Consider the following 22,083-nt stretch of genomic DNA (forward strand, 5'->3'; position numbering starts at 1 on the left):
CTGAACTGGAGATGACCAAAATTTGTCATTTAATTAATTAAGGAATTATAGGAGGGGTATTCCATTTTACAGGGCTATAATCTAGCTCCCTGGTATATAAACTAGGAGATGGTTGGTAAGGACCGTTTATCCCAGATTATTGCCAAAGAAAACAAAGCACCCATCCTATTGGGCTACATGGGAAATGATTTTCATTAGTAAAAAATAAAAATAAAAACCTTCTCTCCCCACTGGGAACCTCCCTCTCCCCCCACCAATCGTCTGTGGCAAATGGAGAAATATTGGGGCCCTTCCCCCTCTGATTCTATTTATGGCTAGGTTTTTAAAAGCAGCAATAAAACAAATGTCGACTCTTTGGAGGTTTACTGGGTGAATATGTTCCGGCTGTTTGTACTGTTCTCGGCCAGAGTTCTTGGGCTGTTCGGTTGCAGCCAACAGATGTGTGCTGCTGCAGGGGATAAAGAAATGGCACTAAAAGGCATCACCATTCATCCTCTCTATTTCTCTGAAGAATTTGTTTTTTAATTATTAAAACGAACTCTTGCAATGCTGATCAAAATTCTTTGTCAAAGAACAATAACTCCAATATGAATGCATTGGGGGGAAATTTCTCCTATCTCTCCTAGAAATAAAAATAGAGAGTGGAGATGGATAAAAATTAGACATGTAAAAAAAAAGATAAAACAGTATTTTGAAAGAGTGGAAAATAAAAGGAGGAGACACAAAAACAGTCTTTATAAGAAGAACTCTTAAAGGACATTTTCAAACATCCTTCTATAAGAAAAAAAGGTATATGAAAAAATATGAACAAGAGAAGGTGAAAGAGAAAGAACTACAATTTGAATATGTCTAGAAATGCCTTCAGAATTATAACCAAATTCCACCTTTTTATCTTGGAGATAAACCAAAATGTCAGGTTAATGTCAGGCCTGTGTTAAAATAAAATGTTAAAAGTGCTAGACTAGATCTGGTAATCAGAAAAGCCTGCCTAAAACTCAGAGGATAGTTAGGTAATGTCTCTTTGACTCTCTTAAGACTCACTCTGGGGTTGGAAACCAGTATTTCTGGAGGTCTGATCAGTAAGTGTACAACTAATTGGTGTTTAAAATCGTGGGGTGGGCCCTGGCCGGTTGGCTCAGCGGTAGAGCGTCGGCCTAGCGTGCGGAGGACCCGGGTTCGATTCCCAGTCAGGGCACACAGGAGAAGCGCCCATTTGCTTCTCCACCCCTCCGCCGCGCCTTCCTCTCTGTCTCTCTCTTCCCCTCCCGCAGCCAAGGCTCCATTGGAGCAAAGATGGCCCGGGCGCTGGGGATGGCTCTGTGGCCTCTGCCTCAGGCGCTAGAGTGGCTCTGGTCGCAACATGGCGACACCCAGGATGGGCAGAGCATCGCCCCCTGGTGGGCAGAGCATCACCCCTGGTGGGCGTGCCGGGTGGATCCCGGTCGGGCGCATGCGGGAGTCTGTCTGACTGTCTCTCCCTGTTTCCAGCTTCAGAAAAATGGAAAAAAAATAAAATAAAATAAATAAATAAAATAAAATAAAATAAAATCGTGGGGTGCATGTAAAATAGAAAGGGCGTCTTAGTCAACATTCAGTGTGATAAGAACAGGGTCTAACTATGAAGAAACCAATGCTACAGCATTGTTGCTGTAATGGAAGAGAGCCTGTATGTACATAGGTGTACACAGATTTATATCACATTTAGCTAGGATAAACTGCTTCAATAAATTGTGTTCCTAAGAGAGACCAGCTCAAGCTGATGACTGGGCACTGGGAAAACGAGAGCTTTATTCTTCTTCACACAGCCCCAGGACAAGGGGGTTTTCTGGTTGATTGGTTGGTTGGTTGGTTTTAAATACATGATTTTTTAGCACTTTCTGGAACAACAATATAATGCAGAAAATAAATACAAGTACATAAATGCGAAGACCAAGGTCATTATGGCTGAAACTCAAGAGCATTTCTGGAAAGCAATTTATCTCCAGAAAAATCCTACAACTGCTGTACTGGAGAGAGTTTTCACTTCCTAATACCAGAACCTGCTTTCCTAATATAATCACAAAATAAGAATTCTATTTCAACGAGGTCCTCGAACTAATTTTCAACCAGGAAGTAAACTACAAGGAATAGAAGAGATAAATACAAGGACCAAACAGGATTCCTTATTTTTGCCTTGGTTCTGTTATTTGAGGCTGTTTTTTCAGCTTTCTACCTAACGGAGGAAAAGGGCTCTCCCTGGCTGAGGAGTGAGGCAGCATTGACAGAGGAAGTGATTAAATAAATTCTGAAACGGTTTCCTCCAAATCACAAAGTTCATAATTTAACCTGGTTTTGCATAGTCACATCGCAATATATGCCTTCCAAATTTTATTTGATTGCATCTCTACTAGGAAACAGAGATGAAAAATCATAACTTTCAAAAAAAAAAATCATAACTTTCCAAAATAACTTAAAGGGGGTGGGGCAAAAACAAGTTGGGGGAAGGGAAAGCATTAAAATGTAACAGAAGCATGCATTTTCATGGCTCTTAAATATTCTAATCTGACAGTCACTAACTAGGATTTCCTGCTTCCTTCCCAATTTGCTGGCTTTTGTTTGCCATTTTCACCAAAGGAAGATCACAATGGGTGGAAGAAGGCCCTCTTTCTTAAATAGCCACAATTAATCTTGAATCATTCCCTCAATCTCTTGTCCCTTTTCTTTTCAATCATTGTTGCTTTTCACTATAAAAATGATTTGTCTTTTTAAAAAAATATTCAACAATAATGATGCTTTAGTACTTTAAAAAATTTCCAACTAACACCTGACCAGGCGGTGGCACAGTGGATGGAGCATCAGAGTGGGATGCGGAAGGACACAGGTTCGAGACCCTGAGATCTCCAGCTTGAGCTTGAGCGTGGGCTCATCTGGTTTGAGCAAAAAGCTCGCCAGCTTGTGTTCAGGGTCGCTGGCTCAAGCAAGAGGTTACTTCCTCTGCTGAGGCCCCCCAGTCAAGGCACATATGAGAAAGCAATCAATGAACAACTAAGGTGTCTCAACGAGAAACTGATGATTGATGCTTCTCATCTCTCTCTGTTCCTGTCTGTCTGTCCCTATCTATCCCTCTCTCTGACTCTCTCTGTTCCTGTAAAAATAAATTAATTAATTAAAAAAAATTTTCCAACTAACATTTTAAAGATATTTCTCCTTCACCCCCAGTCTGCTGCATCAATTGCTACATAATGAATGCCACTGCTTATTTCTACTTCATACTTTTTTAAAAAATTGCTAATTATGAGAGGTCAAATTGATGCCCTCTCAAAAACAGAAAGCAACACATTTCTGTAATATAAACAGATTGAGAGAAAAGGTGAAATCTTGAACAATGATGCTGCCACTCACTAGAATTTAACTCACAACCATTTGTAGCTGGACTGTTTGACAAGCTGACCACGTGTTTGGCCATGGCACTAACATCTGTCATCTGCTTCTTGATCTTCAAATGCTTGAAACTCAAGCATTTTATAGAACTAAGCAATAAATGACAGGCAAGGGAAATATATTTAGAGATATATCTCTAAGGGGAAGTGAGATGCTTTCAGTGGAGATCTTAGAACGGGAAAACAAGGATGCAGAAAAAGGCTGCATCTGTCAACCTGGAAATGCTGAGGTCGCCAGTTCAAAACCCTGGGTTTGCCTGGTCAAGGCACATATGGGAGTTGATGCTTTCTGCTCCTCCCCCCTTCTCTCTCTCTCTCTCTCTCTCTCTCTTCCCTCTCTAAAATGAATAAATAAAATCTAAAAAAATTTAAAAAAATTAAAAAAAAAAAAGGCTACATCTGCCAAGGAAAAGGCTCATGTACTCAAGTCAGCAGAATGCATAAATGATAAAAATTAGTATTTACTCAAAAAAGTTATCTGAATGCTGGGAGGGAATTGAAGAAATTCCAAGACTCAGAGAATGAGTTTTAATAACTGGATAATTTAATAAAATCAATGTTAAATAGTTTGTCAGAGCTAGAAGTATAACTTAAAATGGTCAATGTGCAAATAAAAAAATTGATTCTCTATATATATGTATCTTTCTATTGACCTTCTTTTCATTGTTTTTTGTTTGTTTCTTTTTAACAAAATTCAGAGGCAATCAGGCCCTGGCCGGTTGGCTCAGTGGTAGAGCGTCGGCCTGGCGTTCAGGAGTCCTGGGGTTGATTCCCGGCCAAGGCACACAGGAGAAGCGCCCATCTGCTTCTCCACCCCTCCCCCTCTCCTTCCTCTCTGTCTCTCTCTTCCCCTCCTGCAGCCAAGGTTCCAATGGAGCAAAGATGGCCTGGGTGCTGAGGATGGCTCTGTGGCCTCTGCCTCAGGCGCTAGAATGGCTCTGGATGCAACAGAGCGACACCCCAGAGGGGCAGAGCATCGCCCCCTGGTAGGCATGCCGGGTGGATCCCGGTCGGGCGCATGCGGGAGTCTCTGCCTCCCCGTTTCCAGTTTCGGAAAAATGAAAAGAAAAAAAAGAAAAAAAGATGCAATCAGTCACTGAGGTTCAAAGAATCAGTTCTCTAGACCTGGCTTTAATGTGATTATTTATTTATTTAAAATGATACTTAAATCCTCTTTCCTTTTGTGTGTATGTGTGTGTGTGTGTGTGTGTGTGTGTGTGTGTGTGTGTGTGTGTGTGTGTGTGTGTGAGAGAGACAGGGACAGAGAGAGACAGATAGGGACAGACAGAAAGGAAGAGAGAGATGAGAAGCATCAATTCTTCATTGTGGCACCTTAGTTGTTCACTGATTGCTTTCTCATATGTGTCCTGACCCAGCGAGCCTACAGCAGACCAAGTTGCTCAAGTCAGTGACCTTGGGCTCAAGCTGGGAGCCTTGCTCCAACCAGATGAGCCTGTGCTCAAGCTGACAACCTTAGGGTTTCAAACCTGGGTCCTCCACATCCCAGTCCAACGCTCTATCCACTGTGTCACCACCTGGTCAGGCTTTCCCTGTTTTTAAAATTTATTTCAGTGAGAGAGGAGGTAGAGAGAGACAGGAACATCAAGCTATTCCTATATGTGCCCTGATTGAGAATCGAACCAGCAACATCTGGGCTTTGAGACGATGCTCTACCAGTGGTCAGCAAACTCATTAATCAACAGAGCCAAATATCAATAGTACAACGATTGAAATTTCTTTTGAGAGCCAAATTTTTTAAACTTAAACTATATAGGTAGGTACATTCCTTATCGAGGCAGCACCCACATGTGGTATTTTGTGGAAGAGCCACACTCAAGGGGCCAAAGAGACGCATGTGGCTTGCAAGCCGCGGTTTGCCGACCACTGCAGTCTAACCAACTGAGGTATCCAGCCAGGGCAATGAAATTATTTCTTTTCCTTTCTTGGAGGGGGCGGGGGAGGGACAGACAGACAGGAAGGGAGAGAGATGAGAGGCATCAACTCATAGTTGCAGCAACTAAGTTCACTGATTGCTTTTTCATATGTGCCTTGACAGGGGTACTCCAGCTGACCCAGTGACCCCTTGCTCAAGCCAGTGAGCTTGGGCTCAGGCCAATGACCATGGGGTCATGTCTATGATCCCACACTCAAGCCAGTGACCCTGCACTGAAGCGGCGAGCCTGCGCTCAAGCTGGCAATCTCGGGGTTTTGAACCTGGGTCCTTAGCATCCCAAGCTGATGCCCTTATCCACTGTGCCACCACCTGGTCAAGCATGATTGCTTCTTTAGTAACCAACTAATGCAGTGGTCCCCAACCTTTTTTGGGCCATGGACCAGTTTAATGTCAGAAAATATTTTCACGGACCGGCCTTTAGGGTGGGACGGATAAATATATCACGTGACCGAGACAAGCACCAAGAGTGAGTCTTAGACGGATGTAACAGAAGGAATCTGGTCATTTTTTAAAAATAAAACATTGTTCAGACTTAAATATAAATAAAACGGAAATAATGTAAGTTATTTATCCTTTCTCTGCGGACCGGTACCAAATGGCCCACGGACTGGTACTGGTCCGCAGCCCATGGGTTGGGAACCACTGAACTAATGTTAATAAGATGGCCCAACTTTCAGTTAGAAATAAAAGCCATGTACAAACATACCCAAGGGCCTGTACTTAAATTCCTAATAACAAAAAGCAGCTATTGCTAGCTACAAAAAATGAGAAGGGCACATGTACCATAAATATCAAAGATTCATGAAAATCTAGAAGGGGTTCAGTCTAGCTATCACTCATTCATTCAAAAAACATTACTAAAGAACTATTAAGTACAAGGCAAAGTGGACATAAAAAGACAATAAGCCTTTGTAAAAAAATATCACTCATCTGTGTCAAAGAAAAACCAGAGCTAGACAGTAAAGTGGTAAAAAAAAATAGGTTTTATTCAGGACTACTGCAACAGGGGAAAAGACACTTCTGTATAGAACTGAGTTCAAGCCCTGGCCGGTTGGCTCAGTGGTAGAGCGTCAGCCTGGCATGCAGAAGTCCCGGGTTCGATTCCCGGCCAGGGCACACAGGAGAGGTGCCCATCTGCTTCTCCACCCCACCCCCTCTCCTTCCTCTCTGTCTCTCTCTTCCCCTCCCGCAGCCAAGGCTCCATTGGAGCAGAGATGGCCCGGGCACTGGGGATGGCTCTGTGGCCTCTGCCTCAGGCGCTAGAGTGGCTCTGGTCGCAACATAGCGACGCCCAGGATGGGCAGAGCATCGCCCCCTGGTGAGCAGAGCATCGCCCCTGGTGGGCCTGCCGGGTGGATCCCAGTCGGGCGCATGCGGGAGTCTGTCTGACTGTCTCTCCTAATTTCCAGCTTCAGAAAAATACAAAAAAAAAAAAAAAAAAAAGAAGTGAGTTCAATTTCAAATACAGAATGGGCAAGTGGGAATTTATAGCCGAGCAACAGGGTGAGGGGTCAGTGAATAGATAATTAGAGGGACCTGACTGGTGGTGGCACAGTGGATACAGCGTCAACCTGGGACACTGAGGCTCCAGGTTTGAAACTCTGAGGTTGTGGCTCGAGCGCAGGCTCATCCAACTTGAGCACAGGCTCACCAGCTTGAGTGTAGGGTTGCTGGCTTGGGCATGGAATCATCGAAATGATCCCATGGTTACTGGCTTGAAGCCTAAGGTTGCTGGCTTGAGCAAGGGGTCACTAGCTCAGCTGGAACCCCCACCCCTGTCGAGGCATGTATGAGAAGCCATCAATGAACAAGTCAAGTGCCGTAACAACAAGTTGATGCTTCTTGTCTCTCTCCTTTCCTCTCTCTCTCTCTCTAAAAAAAAAAGAACTTACTAAGAGGGGAACAGGGATTCTGGATAAATGAACCTAACAGGATAGGATCCTTGCTGAAGACAGAACAGGGTGATCAGATGTCACCTGGTGGACAGTGGAGAATGAAGAACCTGATCATATATGAGGGTGATCAGATATTGAGGTGGGGGGGATATGCTAAAACTGGATTTTATAAGGAAGTAAGTGCACAGATAGGCCCTAATAGAAGGTTCAGGAGCCTAATTAAAATTTGAGCAGGCAAAGAATCTTCATCATCTGGCCAAAAGATGCCAAGTAAATGGTAAGAATGATAGCTTATTTTATAAGTTCAATTAGTCAGAGGTGATCAGATCCCTTGCTATTTTTGACTATTCTTTGTTGTCATTTATCAAATTGTTTTGCTAGCAATTACAGAGTATAGCACAAAAAAGAAGGGTTAACAGTCTTGGTAAAAGATCTAACAAGGAAGAAGTTTAAAACTAATAACCACAATTTAAATTTACACAGTTTTAAAATTCATTAACTTATTATTTTCATCAGTTCCTACCATGTGCTCTAGGCCCCAGAATTCAATACTAAATGAGACAGACAATATTTCTACTCTCATAGTGCTTTATGGTATAAAATGAATAAACAAATACTAAGCCAGTAAACAAACAAAATAATTTTAGATTAATAGCAAATAATTCTATAAATTATCTCTGAATAATGGTATTTCAGGTGATTCTATTTTCTTCTTTGTACTTCAGTATTTTCCAAAGTCTACAATAACCACAGGTTGCTTTTAATAAATGAAAAAAATTATAATGTAATCTATTTTTTTTTTTTTTTTTAGTGAGTGAGAGAGAGACAGAGAAAGAGAAATGGAGTGAAAGACAGGGACAGACAGGAAGAGAGAGATGAGGAACATTAATTGCCTGACTAGGTGCTGGTGCAGTGGATACAGCATCCGACTGGGATGCAGAGGACCCAGGTTCAAAACCCAAGGCAGGCTGCTGGCTTGAGTGTGGGCTCACCAGCTTGAGCAGGAGTTACTGGCTTGAGTGTGGGATCATAGACATGACCCATGGTCGCTGGCTTGAGCCCAAATATCTCTGGCTTGAAGCCCAAAATCGCTGGCTTGAGCCCAAGGTCACTGGCTTGAGCAAGAGGTCACCCCGGGTCAAGGAACATATGTAACTAAGGAGCCGCAACGAAGAATTGATGCTTCTCATCTCTCTCCCTTCCTGTCTGTCTGTCCCTCTCTCTGTCTGTTTCTCAGTCTCTGTCACAAAAGAGAGAGAGAGTGAGCGAGGTATTAACTAATAGTTGCAGCATCTTAGTTGTTCTTTTTTGTTGGGGTTTTTTTTTTTTTTTTTTGGTATTTTTCTGAAGCTGGAAATGGGGAGGCAGTCAGACAGACTCCTGCATGCGCCCGACCGGGATCCACCCGGCACGCCCACCAAGGGGCGATGCTCTGCCCATCCGGGGCATCGCTCTGTTGCGACCGGAGCCACTCCAGCGCCTGGGGCAGAGACCAAGGAGCCATCCCCAGCGGGAGGGGAAGTGAGAGACAGAGAGGAAGGAGAGGGGGAGGAGTGGAGAAGCAGATGGGCGCCTCTCCAGTGTGCCCTGGCCAGGAATCGAACCCGGGACCTCCGCATGCCAGGCCGACGCTCCACCACTGAGCCAACCGGCCAGGGCCGCATCTTAGTTGTTTATTGATTCCTCTCTCATACATGCCTTGACTGGGAGGGCTGCAGCAGAGCCAGTGACCCCTTGCTCAAGCCAGCAAACTCGGGTTCAAGCCTGAGACCATAGACTTCAAGCCAGGGACCACGGGGTCATGTCCATGATCCCATGCTCAAGCTTGCAACCCCGCACTCAAGCTAGCAACCTCGGGGCCTCAAACCTGGGTCCTCAGCATCTCAGGCTGATGCTCCATCCACTGCACCATTGCCTGATCAAGCTATAATGCAATCTAATAATAAAAAAGAACGTGGATCTGCATGACTTAAAAAAAAAACTGTAAGTTTTTTAAAAGACCCATATCTACCAGACTATTTTAAAGCACTAAACAAGTGTATTTACAAATCATACAAAGTTGTGGCCTGACCTGTGGTGGCGCAGTGGATCAAGCGTTGACCTGGAACGCTGAGGTCACCGGTTCAAAACCCTGGGCTTGCCCAGTCAAGGCACATATGGGAGTTGATGCTTCCTGCTCCTCCCTTCCTTCTCTATCTCTCTTTCTCTCTCTCTCTCTTTGTCTCTCTCCTCTAAAATGAATAAATAAAAATAATTTTAAAAAATCATACAAAGATGTTTATTCTCTACTACAAAGTAACAGAACCAACTGACAAATTAAGTTCAAAGGGACTACCAAAAAAAAACTTTCTGAAATTATAAGCTGGCCTGACCTGTGGTGGCGCAGTGGATAAAGCATCAACCTGGAAATGCTGAGGTTGCCGGTTCGAAACCCTGGGCTTGCCTGGTCAAGGCATATATGGGAGTTGATGCTTCCAGCTCCTCCCTCCTTCTCTCTCTCTGTCTCTCTCTCCTCTCTCCCTCTTTGTCTCTCTCTCCTCTCTAAAAATGAATAAATAAAATTAAAAAATTTATAAAATTATAAGCTAATAGCTTATATAGAAATAGACATGGATATTCAAGGTATATCAATCAGTTCAAGATAGTTCCTCCTTTGCTGCCTAGAAGGACTCATTTTCAGAATCCCATGAATGCTCCCTAACAATGAATGTTACTTATATTAAACATTTAGAAAGTGCTGAAACCATCTAGCTGTCACAAAGGGAATAAAGAGAGCTGAAATCAACCTTACCAGGTACTAAATACCTTTCAGATCAGCTATAAACAAGCTAAAAAATTTAGACAAACACCCAATCAAAGCTCTATGGACTCCATTAACATATGATATAAAAAAATTACACATAAACAACTCTCTGCCAATACACAACTTTGAATACCAAGTTTCAGACTCTAAGATAATAATTTAGCTGCTAACAAGCAAAGAGTACAAACACGGAATCACTACACCACAGCAGTCTCAAATTTTATTCACCATAGGATACTCAATGCTGCTATGATCTACAATTTACATCTAGAAAACTGACTTAAGGAAGATGCCAATAAACATAAGAACTGTTAGACTATTATGCAGGTTATGTGAACTCCAGAAAACAAAAAAAAAACTCACATTTTACTAGGAGTAGATTATTTAGGAATTGAAATTTCTGTCCCGCCCTGGCCAGATGGCTTGGTTGGTTAGAGCATCGTCCAGAAGCGCAGTGGTTGCTGCTGGTTTGATCCCCAGTCAAGGCACATACAGAAACAGCCCGATGCTCCTGTCTCTCTCTCTCCCTTCCTCTTGCTGAAACCAATAAATAAAATTTTTTTTAAAAAGAAAGAAATGTCTGTTCCTAAATTCTGGGTTCATTTTCCACTATATTATTTAGCATAACAGTTCAGCATATATTATTTCAGTAGTAGGTAAATCAATGGCCCCAAAAGGAGTATATAGAAAGCTCATATACTACTATAATCTTATACTAAGTAGCCTTATTGTTTTATATCAGGGTTTTTGTAAAGCCCTTTGCTAACTAACAGGCTTGAAAACTGAGGCAGAGAGTTGCAAATAAAAAAAATAGGCATAAGATGAGTAAAGAGGACTGGCTGGGTAGCCCAGTTGATTAGACTGTTGTCCCAAAGCACCAAGGCTGCAGGTTCAATCCTAGCTCTGGGCACACACAAGAATCAACCAATGGCCTGACCAGGCAGTGACGCAGTGGATAGAGCATTGGACTGGGATATGGAGGACCCAGGTTCAAGACCCCAAGGTCACCAGCTTGAGCGCGGGCTCATCTGCTTTGAGCAAGGCTCACCAGCTTGAGCCCAAGGTCGCTGGCTCGAGCAAGGGGTCACTCGGTCTGCTGTAACTCCCGGGTCAAGGCACATATGAGAAATCAATGAGCAACAAAGGAGCAGCAACAAAGAATTGATGTTTCTCATCTCTCTCCCTTCCTGTCTGTCTGTCCCTCTCTCTGACTCACTGTCTCTGCCACACACACAAAAAAGAATCAACCAATGGCTCTTCCCAGCCAGCACCAAGCCACAGGCATCTCTTGGGACAACTGGCTCAAGCACCGCAAGATGGGGAGCAAGAGAAAGCCCTGCCACAAGAAGTAAAACTATGAGCTGGGACACCCTGCTACCAGCACTAAGGTTGGCCCCACTGCATACACACAGTCCACATACAGGGAGGCAACAAGAAATACCACGCCTTGAGGCTGGATGTGGGCAACTTCTCCTGGGTCTCAGAATGTTGTATACACAAAACAACGAATATTGATGTGGTGTACAATGCATTAACAATGCACTGATCCACACCAAGACCCTAATAAAGAACTGCATCTGCTCCCCGACAGGACATTGTACTGACAGTTGTAAGGGTTCCACTATGCATTGCCCCTAAGCTGCAAGAAGGAGGCCAAGCTGACTTCTGAGAAAGAAGAGATTTTAAACAAAAAATAATCAAAGAAAATTCAGAAGAAATATAATGAAAGAAAAAAGAAAGCCAAAATCAGCAGTTTCCTAGAGGAGCAGTTAAAGCAGGGCAAGTTTCTTGTATGCAACAATCCAGATTCGGCCAGTGTGGCTGAGCAGATGGCTATGTGCAAGAAGGCAAGAAGCTGGGGTTCTAGCTGTGGAAAATCAGGACCCAGAAAGGCAAATAAATCCTCTTCTCTCTCATCTTAGCTCATGTAATAAAGGTGTTTATTCTAAAAAAAAAAAAAAATCAACCAATGAATGCATAAATGGGTAGAACAACAAATCAATGTTTCTCTCTCTCTCCCTTCCTCTCTCTAAAACCAATTAAAAAAAAATGAGTCAACAGGTTGAGGTTGGCCTGAATCCTAAGTTACCTGTTCTCACATAGCACAAATAAGATATAAAAACGGAAGCCAAATATTTTTATAACTCCTTATTACAACTTGTATATATATTGTGTAACTACTGCTAACTGAATCGTGTATTTCCAAAAATCTACATACAAGTGTTTCCTATATGTTTATTATATAAATGAATGTCCAGAAACATGAATTTGAGGGACTATAAGTTCTTAGAGTACTATTTGTCTAGGAAAATTGAATAAGGTTCAGAGTTTTAAAATTAAGCATATTTTATTATACTAAAATTCTTAATGCATTTATAGTCTATGTCAAAGATTGGCAAACTTTAGCCAATGGGCCAAATCCAGTCAGCCACCTGTTTTTATATGGCTCACAACCAAAGTATGGTTTTTACATTTTAAAGTGGTTAAAGAAATCAAAAGAATATTTTGTGACACATGAAATTCAAATTTCAGTATTCGTAAACAAAGTTTTATGGGAACATAGTCACGCTTATTCTTTGTATGTTGTCTATGACTACTTTTGTACTACAACGACAGAGCTGAGTAGTTAAAACAGAGACTTCATGCCTACAAAGACTAACATATTTACTATCTGACCTTAGTTGCTGACTCCTGGTATTTATACTATTATTAAAATATGTGGTTTATTAGGATACCCAATTATGACAATTGTTAGAATATATACTATGTTAATACAAACTTCTATTATGTGACTAGTTGAGTACTAATTTCTTTCTATTTGACTTTCCAAATTTTAGGAATTAGGTTTTCTTAAAATAATGTTAATTAAATTAGCTCCATAGGTCTGACTTATGGTGGCACAGTGGATAAAGTGTTGACCTAGGAATGCTGAGGTCACCGGTTCAAAACCCTGGGCTTGCCTGGCCAAGGCACATATGAGAGTTGATGCTTTCTGCTCCTCTCCCTTCTCTCTCTTTCTCTCTCTCTCTCTAAAAAAAACTGAATAAAGTTAAAAAAAATTAGCTCCATAGTTCTCAATATTTAGCATATTCACGTGGGTACTTTGTAAAAATACACCTATGCCTCCTGGATTCTCTTGGCTTTGGGGCCCAAGAATCTACACTTTCAAATGCACCTTGTATAATTCTGACACCCTCTGAGAAGTACTAACATGGAGAACTTGTATTCCTTCTATATGGCAAACAGCTTTATTTTTCAAGTTTGGTGTTATAAAATAGCAGTTCTCAAAGTGGGCTCCAGGGATCCCTATCAATCCCTGAGACCCTTCCAGAGGGTCCATGGGTGTTCAACTTATACAGGGGTAAAAATCTATTTAAAGGGTAAGAAAGGCCATTGCATTTTAATAGAGTATCAGAAGTCCACAGATATGGTTTCAGATTCTACACAACAGCTAACCTTTAACAAACTATCAGATTTTAGTGTACTGTCAAAAAATAAAGACTATCTATGATTATCTGAAAATTACTTTTTCCTTTTCCCATTAGATATCTGTGTGAACCCAGGCTTTCTTCATTTACTTCAACCAAAATAACAGACTGAATGCAGAAGCAGATATGAGAATCCAACTTTTTCTATTAAGTCAGATATTAGAGAGATTTACACCTTTTCCCTTAGAGTTTTTGGAAACTAGTTATTTAAGTGGTTATTTTAATACATTGTTGACCGGCAATTTTACGCAGAAGTTATCTCATGTCACTGGCTATTTTTTCCGTAATTGAGTATGAAAGTGAAACAATCTAAATAAACTTCAGTATACTTTATTTATAAATAATGAATTTAAATGAAACTTTGTACATATCTGCTACATATTTTATACATATTATATATTTTAGTAATTTTTTTGGTGTGGTATACTATAATGGTATGTGTAATGGTACGCAATATGTTTTGCAGATATATCTGGTTTTGCTGTGCCTTCCTTTTGAAACACATACTCTACACATTCTAGTTGGATTTTTTTTATACCAGTGACTATTTTTTCTAAAATGTGGTCTTTTAGTTGCCCTGAAAGATCTCGATGTATGGAGATCTTTTAGAAGTATCAGAAGTGTTAGGTTCTGAGCTGCACTCATTTGAACCAGCAGATATCCATTCCCTTGCTACTTCAAGTAGAAATATTTTGTATCTTATTTGATTTTGTCTATTGTAATTACAGTAAATTTTGAATGCATTGAATAAAGTGCAACTAATCAGAAAGAATGCTCCTTTTTTAGACCACTTGATACTTTTTTGAAGGACACTGCTGTTTGCCTTCGATTTTGTGGTCTCACGCCTGGAGGAGTGGGAAGAAAAGGAATCCACATGAGAATATAGAATGGTGAGTTGTTTTTCGAACTTTGACCCTCAGGGCGAAGAGTCACAAATACAATAGTCCTATATTATCCTGAGTTTCACAAATTGAAATAGCTAATGGAAGTGCAAACACAAGTTAACTCGTGAGCGGTCAACAATGTGTTAAAACTAATACATAGCTTTAAAATTTCTCCATTAAAAATTTTTTCGTTTATTGATTTTAAGAGAGAGAGAGAGAGAGAAATATTAGCTTGTTGTTCCACTCATTCATGCTGTGATTGGATGATTCTTGTATATGCCTGACACAAGATGGAACCCCCAACCGTGGAATGTTGGGATGACACTCTACCAACTGAGCTACCCTGCCAGGGCCAAAATCCCTCCATTTTAATTAAAATTTTTTTTTTAAAGATTTCACTTATTAATTTTTAGAGAGAGGAGAAAGAGAGACAGGAACATCAAGCTGTTCCTATATGTACCCTGACTGGGAATCAAATCGGCAACCTCTGTGCTTTGGGACAACATTCCAACTGAACTATCTGGTCAGGGCTTCAATAATTTTCAAGAGGATAAAGGGGTAGGTATCAAGAACAAAATCAGTTTGAGATCCATGGCTTGAAGAAATACAGGAACAGCCTGACCAGATGGTGGCTCAGTGAATGGAACATCAACCTGGGACATTGAGGACCTAGGTTTGAAACTCCGAGTTTGCTGGTTTAAGCATGGGCTCATCTGGCTTGAGCCCGGGATCGCTGACTTGAGTGAGGATCATAGACATGATTTCATGGTCACTGCTTTGAGCCCAAAGGTCGCTGACTTGAAGCCCAAGGTTGCTGGCTTGAGCCCAAGGGTGCTGGCTTGAGAGAGGGGTCACTGGTTCAGCTGGATCCCCCCAGTCAAGGCACATATGAGAAAGCAATCACTGAACAACTAAGAAGCTGCAACAAAGAATTGATGCCTCTCATCTCTCTCCCTTCTTGTCTGTCTTTCTGTCTCTCTCTTGCTTTAAAACAAAAATACAGAAACAGCCCTAGCCATTGGTTAGAGCTAGAGCATCATCCTGATGTGGGTTGGATGCCTGGTCAGGGCACATACAAGAATCAACCAATGAATGCATAAATAAGTAGAACAACAAAATGATGTTTCTCTCTCTCTCTCTCCCCCGCCCTCCCTTCCTTTCTCTCTTTAAAAAATAAAAACAAGGCCCTGGCCGGTTGGCTCAGCGGTAGAGCATCGGCCTGGCGTGCGGGGGACCCGGGTTCGATTCCCGGCCAGGGCACATAGGAGAAGCGCCCATTTGCTTCTCCACCCCACCCCCTCCCCCCTCCTTCCTCTCTCTCTCTTCCCCTCCCGCAGCCAAGGCTCCATTGGAGCAAGGATGGCCCGGGCTCTGGGGATGGCTCTGTGGCCTCTGCCCCAGGCGCTAGAGTGGCTCTGGTCGCGACAGAGCTACGTCCCGGAGGGGCCCCCTGGTGGGCAGAGCATTGCCCCCTGGTGGGCGTGCCGGGTGGATCCCGGTCGGGCGCATGCGGGAGTCTGTCTGACTGTCTCTCCCCATTTCCAGCTTCAGAAAAGAAGAGAAAAAATAAATAAATAAATAAATAAAAATAAAAGTAAAAACAAAAAAGAAATATACCAACAGTAGATTGATCAAAGAGCAGATTAAAATTGATTTCTGGATTTTAGGCTTAGTCATGCAGAAACAGGTTACAAAGAAAGGACCCAGCTTAAATAGACCAAATACTTTTTTGTAGCAAATGACTAAAAACAAATGAAAATGAGAATTATAAGCATAAGTTAGACAACATGTGGCCAAAGTTTAGAACATATCTGGCAGCAGCTTCATATAGGCAACTTACTTGACTAGAACTTCAAGTCTCTTGGCTTTTGGAGGACTCAAGAAACTATTTTGAGCTATCCTCAGAAAAGCAGAAATGAAGCAACAACTTGCTAAAGTGATAGCAGGAAGTAGAGTTAGAAATAAGTAGAGAACATTATACCTATCTATGTTTGGCCTCAATATGCATTTTAAAAGTAGAAAAATTCCTGGAAATTGGCAGGTTGTCAAAATTTACTGTTGTGTTTTGTTTTGTCCTACTCATTTATGGATAAAGTATGATCCTTAAAGCAATAAACCAATACCAATCAACCCTAAAACACTGATTTTTAAAAATAGATTTTAAATCTTCATGAATTTAATTTAATTAGGCTGCAAACAACAAACCAATAGACTTTAATATTACAGTAAACCCTAGTCTGAGTTTAGTTCTAGACAGGAAATAGCTACAATATCCCATAATGACAACTAAGGAGACACTTAGAAATTCTTAAGGGGAAAAAAAAGCTATTTCTAAGACTGTCTACATAATAGCAACACAGTGATCTATTTGGGGTATTCCAATGATCATTGATTAACTTCCAACAGTCCCACACATAGATGTATATCAGCAAACCTCTGTTTGACCAAAACTTAAATAAAAAAGAAAGAAAATAGTGCTAGAGGAGACATGTTAGTATTACCAGAAATACCTGAAAATGATGTTAAAGAAAACCAACATAGTGTTATTCAAGTTTGATAAAGCTTAAATAAACATTACTGGCAAGAAATTTTTTTTTAATTTTATTTATTCATTTTTAGAGAGGAGAGAGACAGAGGGAGGAGCTGGAAGCATCAACTCCCATATGTGCCTTGACCAGGCAAGCCCAGGGTTTTGAACTGGCGACCTCAGCATTTCCAGGTCGACGCTTTATCCACTGCGCCACCACAAGTCAGGCAGTGGCAAGAAATTTGATGCCAACACAAATCATTTGCAGCAATTAAACTCTCTTGAATTATATTCAATAAATTATCCATTTTATTATTTTTTTATTTTTTTACAGCGACAGAGAGAGTCAGAGAGACAAGGAAGGGAGAGAGATGAGAAGCACCAATTCTTATTTGTGATGACACCTTAGTTGTTCATTGATTGCTTTCTCATATGTGCCTTGATGGAGGTGGGGGGGGGGCTCCAGCTAAGCCAGTGACCCCTTGCTCAAGCCAGCGAACTTTGGACTCAAGCCAGCGACCATGGGGTCATGTTTATGATCCCATTCTCAAGCTGGTGAGCCTATGCTCAAGCCAGTGACCTTGGGGTCTTTTTTTTTTGTGATAGAGATAGAGGGACAGATAGGGACAGAGAGACAAGAAGGGAGATGAGAAGCATCAACTTATAGTTGTGGCACCTTAGTTGTTCATTGATTGTTTTCTCATATGTGCCTTGACTGGGGGACTACAGCAGATCGAGTGATCCCTTGCTCAAGCCAGCGACCTTGAGCTCAAGCCAGCGACCTTAGGCTTCAAGCCAGCAACTATGGCAGGGGTTGGGAACCTATGGCTCGCAAGCCAGGTGTGGCTTTTGTTCTTCTTCTTTTTTTTGTATTTTTCTGAAGTTGGAAACAGGGAGGCAGTCAGACAGACTCCTGTATGCGCCCGACTGGGATCCGCCCGGCATGCCCACCACGGGGCGATGCTCTGCTCATCTGGGGCGTTGCTCTGTTGTGACCAGAGCCATTCTAGCACCTGAGGCAGAGGCCATGGAGCCATCCTCAGCGCCTGGGCCAACTTTGCTCCAATGGAGCCTTGGCTGTGGGAGGGGAAGAGACAGAGAGGAAGGAGAGGGGAAGGGGTGGAGAAGCAGATGGGCGCTTCTCCTGTGTGCCCTGGCCGGGAATCGAACCTGGTACTCCTGCACACCAGGCCGATGCTCCACCGCTGAGCCAACCGGCCAGGGCCAAGGTGTGGCTCTTTTGATGGCTGCATCTGGCTTGCAGACAAATCTTTAATAAAAAAAATAATAACGGTAAAAATATAAAACATTCTCATGTATTATGATCCATTCATTTCCTGTTGCTCATGTTCATGGTTGCAGTGGCTGGAGCCAATCACAGCTGTCCTCTGGGACAACACCAAATTTTTATTGGATAATGCATAATGTACACGGGTCATATGGCTCTCATGGAATTACATTTTAAAATATGTGGTGTTCGTGGCTCTCTCAGCCAAAAAGGTTCCTGACCCCTGAACTATGGGGTTATGTCTATGATCCTGTACTCAAGCCAGATGAGCCTGTGCTCAAGCTGGCGACCTCGGTGTTTCAAACCTGGGTCCTCTGCGTTCCAGTCTGACAGTCTATCCATTGCACCACTGCCCGGTTAGGTGACCTCCAGGTCTTGATCCTGGGTCGTCAGCATCCCAGGCCAGCGCCCTATCCACTGTACCACCACCTAGTCAGGCCCTAATGTATGCAACTTTTAGGAATAAAAGTACCCAAAGATGAAAAGAAGCTAACAAAATTAAGTCATGTTTGTAATGAGTTTTGTTTCTCTATTAACCCTTTTAGTTGTTTTTTTCAAGCTCACTGACCCCCAGGAGTGAGTTTATTTCCAAAAAATGAAATTAGTTCCAGTTCCAGTTTTATTAACTTAAAATCATGTTTGTTTGATAACCAATCTATGGAAACAAGAACAACATACACTTGCCTTTTTTTTTTTAATAAATAAATTATTTATTTATTTATTTATTTTTACACAGACAGTGAGTCAGAGAGAGGGATAGACAGGGACAGACAGACAGGAACGGAGAGAGATGAGAAGCATCAATCATTAGTTTTTTGTTGCGCGTTGCAACACCTTAGTTGTTCATTGATTTCTTCCTCATATGTGCCTTGACCGCGGGCCTTCAGCAGACCGAGTAATCCCTTGCTGGAGCCAGTGACCTTGGGTTCAAGCTGGTGGGCTTTTTTTGCTCAAACCAGATGAGCCCGCGCTCAAGCTGGTGACCTTGGGGTCTCGAACCTGGGTCCTCTGCATCCCAGTCTGACGCTCTATCCACTGCGCCACCGCCTGGTCAGGCTACACTTGCCTTTTTTTAATGTTGCCTTACATGTTTTTAAAATAAAAATTTTTGTCACAATCATACTCTGGATGGTCAGGAGGCACAAGGATGTACATGAACGTTCGTACTACTCCAAGGTTTAAGTGTCCTTGTATTCCTCATAGACTAATGTAGTAACTCATCTTTGGTTTAGTTGAGAATCTTTCCTAGATGTCTGCCTAAAAGTTTTAGAAATCAGTCTGGCCTGTGGTGGCACAATGGATACAGTATCAACCTAGAACGCTGAGGTCGCTGGTTTGAAACCCTGGGCTTGCCCAGTCAAGGCACATATGAAAAGCAACCAATGAACAGCCAGAATGAAGAAACTACATCTTGTTCCCTCCCTCCTCTCTGTAATATCAATAAATTAAATCTCAAAAGAAAAAATGTTTCAGAAATCAGATACATTTATTTTTTTTAAGATTTTATTTATTGATTTTATAGGGGTGTGGATAGCGAGAAGTATCAACTCATAGTTACTTTACTTTAGTTGTTCATTGAATGCGTGTCATATGTGCCTTGACTGGACAAGCCCAGGGTTTCGAACAGGCTACCTCAGCAATCCAGGTTGATGCTTTATTTACTGCGCTACCACTGGTCAGACAAATTTATTTTTTCATAAGACCTTTCCTGAATTGTAATACTCATCCTTTCTCTCCAAGGAAGCTATAGAGTGTATGTCTACTTTCAAACTGAACTGAATTTTGCTTCATTTTATACAGGCAGTGAGTATATTCAGATTTTAGAAGTTCCTAAACAAAATGACAAACAAGCAAAGGAAAGGATGCCAAATACTATAATTTAACAGAAAAACAGTCACAACATTCTTTCAACAGAAAGTGTCCATCAGGGAAATTCTGAAGAGAAAATGTCATGATAAAATATTTTAAGCCCTGGCCGGTTGGCTCAGTGGTAGAGAGTCGGCCTGGCGTGCGGAAGTCCCGGGTTCGATTCCCAGCCAGGGCACACAGGAGAAGCAAGCGCCCATCTGCTTCTCCACCCCTCCCCCTCTCCTTCCTCTCTGTCTCTCTTCCCCTCCCGCAGCCAAGGCTCCATTGGAGCAAAGATGGCCTGGGCGCTGGGGATGGCTCCTTGGCCTCTGCCCCAGGCACTAGAGTGGCTCTGGTCGCGGCAGAGCGACGCCCCGGAGGGGCAGAGCATCGCCCCGTGGTGGGCAGAGCGTTGCCCCCTGGTGGGCATGCCGGGTGGATCCCAGTTGGGCGCATGCGGGAGTCTTTCTGCCTGCCTCCCCGTTTCCAGCTTCAGAAAAAAAAAAAAAAAATTTAAGATGTGAAATGATCCAATGCCAAATACTTGTTGGTGTTTATTTTTGTTTTGTTTTTGGCTTAAGAGCTATCTATTATTTCTTTTCATTTATGTTCTTTACTTTTATTTTATTTATTTATTTTTGTGATAGAGACAGAGTCAGAGAGAGGGATAAATAGGGACGGACAGACAGACAGGAAGGGAGGGAGATGAGAAGCATCAATTCTTCTTTGCGACATCTTAGTTGTTCATTGATTGCTTTCCCATATGTGTCTTGACCAGGGAGCTACAGCAGACTGCGTGCCCCCTTACTCAAGCCAGTGACCTCAGGCTCAAGCTGGAGAGCTTTGCTCAAACCAGATGAGCCTATGCTCAAGCTGGCGACCTCGGGGTCTCAAACCTGGATCCTCCACATCCCAGTCCGATGCTCCATCCACTGTGCCACCGCCTGGTCAGGCTTATGTTCTTTACTTTTAGTTTATCCATCCCCACTGGGTCCATAGAAACATTTAATTTAATTTAATTTAATTTTTTGTGACAGAGACAGAGAGAGGAACAGATAGGGACAGACAGACAGGAAGGAGAGATGAGAAGCATAAAGTCTTCGTTGCAGCTCCTTAGTTGTTCATTGATTACTTTCTCATATGTGCTTTGACTGGGGGGGGGGGCTACAGCAGAGTGAGTGACCCTTGCTTAAGCTAGCGACCTTTGGGCTCAATCCAGTGCCCATGGGATCATGTCTATGATCCCACGCTCAAGCCAGCAACCCCGCGGCTTAAGCTGGTGAGACCGCGCTCAAATTGGATGAGCCCACGCTCAAGCCAGCAACCTTAAGGTTTCAAACCTGGGTCCTCTACGTCCCAATTCAATGCTCTATCCACTATGCCACCGCCTAGTCTGGCTCATTTTATTTTCTTCACAGTCTATTTTTCTTCCTGGTTCTTCAATAGTAAGTTACTTGATATGAGCTCCTATTTATGAATGTTTGGCCTGAAAAGGACCTTGATGGGTCATCAAGTCCATCCCTCTACTTTCCAGGAGAATTTATAACTGAACAATCTGAGATGGATGAGAAGGTATCAAAAGAAAATGTAGGACCTTGGCCAGTTGTCTCAGTGGTAAAGCATTGGCTCAACATACGGAAGTCCTGGGTTCAATTCTCAGGGCACACAGGAGAAGCGACCATCTGCTTCTCCACCTCTCCCCTTCTCCTTCTCTCTTTTCTCTCTCTCTCTCCCCTCTTCCCACAGCCATGGCTCGGTTGGAGAATGTTCCCTGGTACTGAGGATGGCTCCACAGCCTCGCCTCAGGTGCTAAAATAGCTTGTTTGCCAAGCAATGGAGCAACGGCCCCAGATAGGCAGAGTATCCCCTGGTAGGGGATTTGCCAGGTGGATCCCAGTCAGGGTGCATGCGGGAATCTGTCATTCTGCCTCCCTGCTGCTCACTTAAGAAAAAAAAAAGAAAAGAAAATGTAGGCCC

General features: G+C 42.5%; 1 protein-coding gene across 1 annotated transcript in view; it reads right to left on the reverse strand.

Moving 5' to 3' along the window:
* Positions 1 to 22,083, reverse strand: part of ATF7 (activating transcription factor 7) — a 144,451-nt gene that overhangs the window by 115,339 nt on the left and 7,029 nt on the right. The window lies entirely within an intron of this gene.

This window comes from Saccopteryx leptura, chromosome 2 (assembly GCF_036850995.1).
Source record: "Saccopteryx leptura isolate mSacLep1 chromosome 2, mSacLep1_pri_phased_curated, whole genome shotgun sequence".
In the NCBI taxonomy this organism is placed as follows: domain Eukaryota; kingdom Metazoa; phylum Chordata; class Mammalia; order Chiroptera; family Emballonuridae; genus Saccopteryx; species Saccopteryx leptura.